An 8249-nucleotide genomic window follows, 5' to 3' on the forward strand; every position below is an offset into this window, starting at 1 on the left:
AAAAATAAACAAACATATTGGAGGATCAACTGGAGTCACACATCCTTACAAAAGCAGGAACAAGAGAGGAATTCAAAGACACTAGTAAAATTTAAGCTCCTTACAGAAGAAATAGTTTTGTTATTGCTTTTGCATGCCTAATTCTGAGTATATTGCTTTGCACAAGTAATAAATAATTTTGTTGAATTGTATTCCATTGAATTAAAATAACAGCTTGATATATTTGTATTTTAATCTAGTGTCCTGTTGATAGGTGTTAGGATTACAAGGTGAGAACTCAGGTTGTCTAAACCATTCATTCTCTAGCTCAGAGTTCACACCTTTAAGAATTTACACCTTTAGACTTCTGAAAGGGAGCTTACACCTTTACACATTTACATCTTTACACCTTACACCTTACATTTAAAGGAGTTTACACCTTTGAAAAGGAGTTCTGAAAAGGAGTTTACACAACCTTTAAAGGGAGCAAGTTCATTGGTTGAAGGAGTTCCCACAAGCCCCAAGTTCTCACATGCCCATTCTCTGGGAGGATAAAAGAAGACAACATTGGGTGGGCCTGGACGAGTAGTCTGGATTGGGGAAGGACAAGAGCTGGAGTACATTCAGAGCTCCCAAGAAACCTGCTCACAGAGAAAATATTATACAGAAAAAAGATCTCCTCCCAGAGAAAGATTCCAATTGAGAGACAACAGAACTTTACAGATAAGTATCATGGCTTGTCAGTTTCTCTTCTACACTTTAAGAATGATGTGTGTCTAAATAATTGGAAAGACATTCAGTGCTCTTGGATAGGCCGAGAGAATATAATAAAGATGACAATACTTCCCAAACTAATCTATTTATTTAGTGCTATACCAATCAGACTCCCAAGAAACTATTTTAATGACCTAGAAAAAATAACAACAAAATTCATATGGAAGAATAAAAGGTCGAGAATTGCAAGGGAACTAATGAAAAAAAAGTCAGAGGAAGGTGTTCTAAGTGTATCTGATCTAAAGCTATATTATATAGCAGCAGTCACCAAAACCATTTGGTATTGGCTAAGAAATAGACCGGTAGATAATTGGAACAGATTAGATACAAAGGACAAAAAAGGGTACATCTATAGCAATCTAATCTTTGACAAACCCAAAGATACTAACATTAGGGACAAAAATTCATTATTTGGAAAAAACTGTTAGGAAAACTGGAAATTAGTATGGCAGAAATTAGATATGGATCCACACTTAACACCATATACCAAGATAAGATCAAAATGGGTTCATGATTTAGGCATAAAGAATGAGATCATAAATAGGTTAGAGGAACAGAGAATAGTCTACCTCTCAGACCTGTGGAGGAGGAAGGAATTTATGACCAGAGGAGAACTAGAGATCATTATTGATCACAAAATAGAAGATTTTGATTACATCAAACTAAAAAGTTTCTGTACAAACAATACTAATGCAAACAATATTAGAAGGGAAGTAACAAATTGGGAAAATATTTTTAAAAGTAAAGGTTCTGACAAAGGTCTCATTTCCAAAATACATAGAGAACTGACCCTGATTTATAAGAAATCAAACCATTCTCCAATTGATAAATGGTCAAAGGATATGAACAAACAATTCTCAGATGATGAAATTGAAACTATATCCACTCACATGAAAGAGTGTTCCAAATCACTACTGATCAGAGAAATGCAAATTAAGACAACTCTGAGATAACATTACACACCTGTCAGATTAGCTAAGATGACAGGAACAAATAATGATGAATGTTGGAGGTGATGTGGGAAAACTGGGACACTGATACATTGTTGGTGGAGTTGTGAAAGAATCCAGCCATTCTGGAAAACAATTTGGAACCATGCCCAAAAAGTTATCAAACTGTGCATACTCTTTGACATAGCATTGCTGTTATTGGGATTACATCCCAAAGAAATACTAAAGAGCGGAAAGGGACCTGTATGTGCCAAAATGTTTGTGGCAGCTCTTTTTGTTGTAGCTAGAAACTGGAAGTTGAATGGATGTCCATCAATTGGGTAAATTATGGTATATGAAGGTTATGAAATATTATTGCTCTGTAAGAAATGACCAGCAGGAGGAATACAGAAAGGCTTGGAGAGACTTACATCAACTGATGCTGAGTGAAATGAGCAGAACCAGAAGATCACTATACACTTCAACAACAATGCTGTATGAAGATGTATTCTGATGGAAGTGGATATCTTCAACATAAAGAAGATCCAACTCACTTCCAGTTGATCAATGATGGACAGAAACAATTACACCCAGAGAAGGAACACTGGGAAGTGAATGTAAATTGTTAGCACTACTGTCTATCTACCCAGGTTACTTATACCTTCGGAATCTAATACTTAATGTGCAACAAGAAAATGGTATTTACACATATATATTGTATCTAGGTTATATTGTAACACATGTAAAATGTATGGGATTACCTGTCATCGGGGGGAGGGAGTGGAGGGAGGGAGGGGATAATTTGGAAAAATGAATACAAGGGATAATATTATAAAAAATAATAATTGTATAAATATGTTTACATATATTGAATATTGTATAGCATATATTGGATTGCTTACTATCTAGGAGAGAGGGTGGGGGGAGGAGGGGAAAATTTGGAACACAAGGCTATGCAATTGTCAATGTTAAAAAATAATGCATGCATATTTTTTGAAAATAAAGTTTTAATAATAAAAAAGAATGATGTGTGTCAAAAGCCAAAAATCAATAGAATATGACTATTTTTTACTTAGTATGTGCCTTCATAATATAGTACCATCTTCATGGTCATCCATACCTTTTTGAAGAAAGATCATTCCTGTCAATGTCAGCAACAGGTATTACCACCTTTATATTTATCAAAAACTTTCTCAAGCTCCCCAGCCAGATCATTTTAATCTATCAATTTAAGTTCACATTATGTATATCATTCGAGAGCATAGGATCCAATTTATTTTGTCTTTCTAGCAAAATCTGTTCTTAAGTCTCAAAGCCAATGTATGCTTATCTTTGTATTAGAATCAGAGACATAACTATTTTTGTGCATCTGAAATAAGGTGAACATCTTTTGCTTTCAATTCATTCAATGGAGAGAAAAGGGGAGTGGAGATATTGGGATGCTGTGAAGCTGTTTTTAGGGAAGCTATCACCTGAATAATGGAGCAAGATGGTTTGAAGAGGTGATCAACTACAGTATGATTGTTGAATGTGTTGAAAACCTTCAGAACTAAAAACAGTCATATCCCTCTAAAATTTCATTACCTCATGGTACAATCTGAATTTCCACACTCCAATTACACATTAACTCAAAATACTAAAACTAATGGCCAAAGATAGATTATCAATTGTGTCCTGGAATACTAGTTTCAGTTGCCATTTAGTCTCCCATACAATAGGGATTTGTTCCAGTTAATCATCAAGTTAATGTTTTATAATGTTATCAATTCTTTCATTCAAAAATGTTTCAGAAAGAGCAGTCTCCTTATCTTAAGCCTAAATCTTCCTTTTAGAAACTTTTGTTCATAGCTCCTAATTGAATCTTTGGGGAAAACAGAAAATGTCTGATCCCTCTTCTTTTCAATATCAAAAAGCAACTTTTGTTTTTCCCTCTAATTCTATTCTTCACCAAACTAATAATCCACATCTTTTTTCTTTAATCAAATCTGGTATAATCTTCAGTCATCACAAGGCTATTTGCTATTTTCTACATCAAAATCCTTAAGTTGATTTTTGTCATTGACATTTTTGGTGGTATAGTGAAAGCCCATGGATTTTTTTGAATTTTTAATGAATAAAATAAAATATGTAGAATGATAAATGCAAAAAACAATTATGTTAAAATAGAGTAATCAAAAAAATTAAGTTTACAGACTTAATAAACCTTGTTCTAGTTCTTTCATTTCTAATGTCCTTGTTAAAATGTGATACTAAGAACAAATCAAAGTCATCCAAATGTGCCTGATCATGGCAGAATGTAGTCCATTCAAGAAGAAATATTCACATTGACAGGTTCTATCACTTTAAGATAAACATCCAGTGCAGAGATGTGGAAGGAATTCACTCCATTCCAGTTAAATTTTAACAATAAATGATGTACCATGCTAAGAAATGCTCCAACTAACAGGAGAGAGAGGAATACAGACTCTAGTCAGAAGAATAGTAGTAATCCCAATTACTATAACTTATAGTTTCTGCCTTATACATTTCTAGTTTTTACTTTCATTCTTCAACTATATTCTAGCTTAATTTTCTATTCCAGGTACATGACCAACTGCTTATCCCTGTGATAAATAACCTAGTAAGCTTAATGACTCAATAGCATCAATCAATCAATAAAAACTTAATTTGATTTCTATGGCCCCAATCCCTAGGGTGCAAATATGCCAAAAATGGTTACCTCAAAGGATAATTGACCCGTTTTAGTTTCCTGCTGGATTGGCACAATTAAGATTAAGTTTCCTACTTCCCTGACTTTCATTCTTATCTTCTTTTTAAGCAATTTAGAAAATATCCTCCTTTGTTGGTCCTATGGATAACAGGGCAGATTCTTTTTGGTATACTACTGCTCATTTATCTAAAACTCTATAGAATTTTGAACCCTAAGAGGCCTTTGACTGCAACATGGATAACCACCTCCTTTTGCTGTCCGTCGTGGTCACAGAAGCCACCACATACCAAGACTATTTTTGCTAGCAACTGTTCTCTTCCTTTCTTGTGAGTAGCAACAAAGATTGTTTAATCTATTTAACTTTGATGCTTTTCATCTGAACTTCCTTGCACTACACAGCTCAGGACATACTCTTTTATCCACTAGGAACTAGGTAGTAGCCACTCTTCTATCAACCAATAAACAAGCACATACTAAAAAATCACCAAATGTTGAGGTGTGAGAAATAAGGGTTGAGAGATCCCCTGACATCAATGGGGTCCCCCCTAGCCAGTTGCAGGCTTTGCAAAAGAATTCACAAACTCCAATGAATATAGGTGCAAGGTTTGTAGCAAGAATGGGAATACAAATAATAAAAATAAAACAATTTCTTCTTACATTTTACATTATAATGGGGAAGATAAGCACAGAAGAGACTGAGGTACTTTCTTTTTTTTTTTTTTTTTTTTTCTTAGCTTTAAAAATAAATTTATTGAGAATCCACCAGCTCCAAGTTGATTCAGGCAGCTTCTTCTTTGGCAACCCGGTCTTTTTTGAGTGGTCCCATGAAAGCTTTCTTTTCCTCCACAGTCTGGAACCGACCATGTCCAAATTTGGAAGTGGGATAAACTTCAAGTCGATCTTCTCCAGGGCGCGAGGCTTGGTCTGTACCAGCAGAGACTTCCTCAAGGTGAGGATCCGCTTCTTGGTCCCAACAACACAGCCTTTCAGCATAATAAAGTCATTGGTCACTTCACCATAATGGACAAAGCCTCCCAGGGGGTTGATACTCTTGTCAAACAGATCATAGTCAGTGGACGCATTGTTTTTGATCAGCTTGCCGTCCTTGATCTGGTAGCCCTGGCCAATCTTGTAGATCTTCTTGTTGATCTCAGTGTGATGGTGGTAGCCCTTCTGGCCAGCCCGAGCCACAGAGAAGGCCACATGGGCAGGATGCCAAGCTCCAATACAGGCCACCTTTCACAGGCCATGGTGAGTTTTTCGGGGCAGCTTCTTTGTGTGCCAGTGGCTGGTGACACCTTTGTAGCCCTTGCCCTTGGTCACCCCAATGACATCAATCATCTCATCTTGCCCAAACACAGTGGACATGGGCACCTGCTGCTCCAGTTTCTCACGGGCCCAGTCCAGTTTCTCACGGGCCCAGTCCAGTTTCTCAGACACGCTGCCTCCATTCACCTGGATCTCCATCAGGTGAGACTTCTTCTGCCTCAGGGGGAGCAGGCGCATCTGGGTGTGGGCAATGACCCAGATCACCTGGCAGTACTTCTTCTTGCTGTTGAAGTCTTTCTCCAGCTGCTTCTTGCCATCATCATCCTGCCACTTCTTGCAGTACTTGGTGAAGGCCTTCTTCTTGGACTTATGCCAGTTCTTGTAGAACCGCCTCTTACACTCATCGCTGATGTGCTCAGCAAAGATGGTCTTGAAGCTCCAGAGGCCTTGTGGGGTTTGGACGTAGCCCACGATCACCATGGGGGACGTCTCCACAATGGTCACCGCCTCCACCACCTCTTTCTTGTTGACCTTTGAGCCAGGTCTGTCCACCTCGCGAACAATGTGGGTCATGCCGGCCTTGTAGCCCAGGAAGGCTGTCAGGTGGATGGGCTTAATGGGGTCATCTTTGGGGAAGCTCTTCACCTTCCCCCAGTGCCTGCTGCTTCTCTTCCGAGGCAGGAAGCCCAGAGACCCATGCCTGGGAGTGGAGAACTTCCTGTGGGACATGTTGCTGCCGATGCGGCTACGAACGCCGCTGAGGCCAGCTGGGAGAGCTGAGGTACTTTCTTGTAAGGGTATGATGGTAGCCCTGGAAATGAAAATTAAGAGAGGGGTGAACAGAATTGAAGATGGTAACTAGATGTCTTGAAATTTGCTGAGAAGAGGCCAAGGGGGTGCCAAGAAGAAGACATCAAGATATTTTTTCTTCATTATTATTTTGCCAGAAAATAACTTGTCTCCACCCTCATGTCTATTTAATATTAATCAATAGGGGTGGAATGCTATGTGTACTGAGATAGAAAGGATGGTGTTATCTCAACATTTAAAATGTGAAGTTCCTTGCATGTAGTAAATGCCTAATAAATACCTATTGATGAATTTATTGATTCATTGAGCACATTTAGAAAAACACTAATAATAGGAAATCATATTTATTGGCACTTTGAAGTTTTACAAAGTGCTTTTGATATAAACTGAGATTTTTTTGGGGGGAAGAGTGGTTCTGGGGTAGAAATCTCAAACACCTCTGGGAGGGGCTCCACCCTCCTGTTCATAGGGGAAACTTCCAGATAAGTGATCTCATTCAATTGGAAATCTTGGCATGGGGCATGGTCAAGACCCTCTATTAAGTTGAAAATTAGTTCCTCAAATTGCTCCCTAACTCAGGGCAGTAAAGAAACTCAATAAAATGGAACACTTGTGTGCCCAGACCTTTACAAAAGTCCTAATAGGATTTTTCCTGCTGCTGAAGATATTTTCTTTTCAGTGTAATTAAACCCATTCTTGCCACAAACCTTGCACCTATTGGGGTTTGCGGATTTTTTTGAGTTTCTTCAGTGGACAGTTTTGGGCCTGGTGGCCCTGTCCATGACACCTGAAGCATGTACCCCTATGTTTTCTAGTGTGCCACCCTAAAAGCCAAACTGACTTCTGGCCCTGCCTAGGTTCTATCTGATTTAGAAAAGCCTTTCATTCTGTATGTAGATGAAAGGCAAGGGCAGGGCTCTGGGGGTTTTAACTCAGGCCCTTGGACTTGATTCCAGCCTAGTTGCCTACTTCTCAAAGAAACTGGACTCATTTTTCCTAGGATGTCCCTCCTTCCTTAGAGCAGTGGCTGCTACAGCTCTTTTAATTGAAGAAGCCTCAAAACTTACTCTAGGACCTGAGAACATTTTAGAATCCAAAGGACATCAGTGACTAACTAGTGGGAGGCTTACTACATCAGGCTGTCCTACTAAACCTCCCTAACCTGAAGCTAACCTATGGCCTCCTGGGACTTCTCCCCAGAAAGCTGAACTCATTACCCTAACTAGAGCTTTGGAACTGGGGAAGGGAATAAGAGTGGATTTGGATTTGGTGCAAGGATACAGAGTTAAATGAAGTCTAGTAGTGGTGCAAGAATCCTCTGTAAAGGAATTTACAGACCCGAAAACCTAGATTAATAAAAGAGGTTTATTTGGGGGTTCGGAAGTAAGGTTAAAGGTAGAAAGACGCCAGGGCTAGGGCTGGCACCGGGTGGACAAGAACCCTTGGCATAGCCGATGTATGCTATATATGGGGCTCCTGCAAAGAGTGGGCTCCAGTTTCCCTCTTTTTATAATGGGAGGCTTTTGGTAATCTTGAAAGGGGCCTGTGGGTGGAGTCCCATATTGGCTCCTGGCTGGTTTCGGCTAGGGTTAGAATTTGAATAGAATTCAATGTGTTTTTAGATAAGGAGGAAGCTGTTTTTGGAGGTTGGGGAAACCTGAGCAGGTGGGGGCTGGGACAGCCCAAGTTAGCTCAGATCCGATGGGGTCTGGTTAAGAAATCTTAACATCATGGGACAACTGACTTGGACATTCAACATTCCCTGTAACTACCTTCAG

General features: G+C 39.0%; 1 pseudogene; it reads right to left on the reverse strand.

The window, feature by feature from the left end:
* Positions 1 to 5096: 5096 nt before the first annotated feature.
* On the reverse strand, positions 5097 to 6437 carry LOC141555398 (large ribosomal subunit protein uL3 pseudogene; annotated as a pseudogene).
* Positions 6438 to 8249: the final 1812 nt, after the last annotated feature.

This window comes from Sminthopsis crassicaudata, chromosome 2 (assembly GCF_048593235.1).
Source record: "Sminthopsis crassicaudata isolate SCR6 chromosome 2, ASM4859323v1, whole genome shotgun sequence".
NCBI lineage: Eukaryota > Metazoa > Chordata > Mammalia > Dasyuromorphia > Dasyuridae > Sminthopsis > Sminthopsis crassicaudata.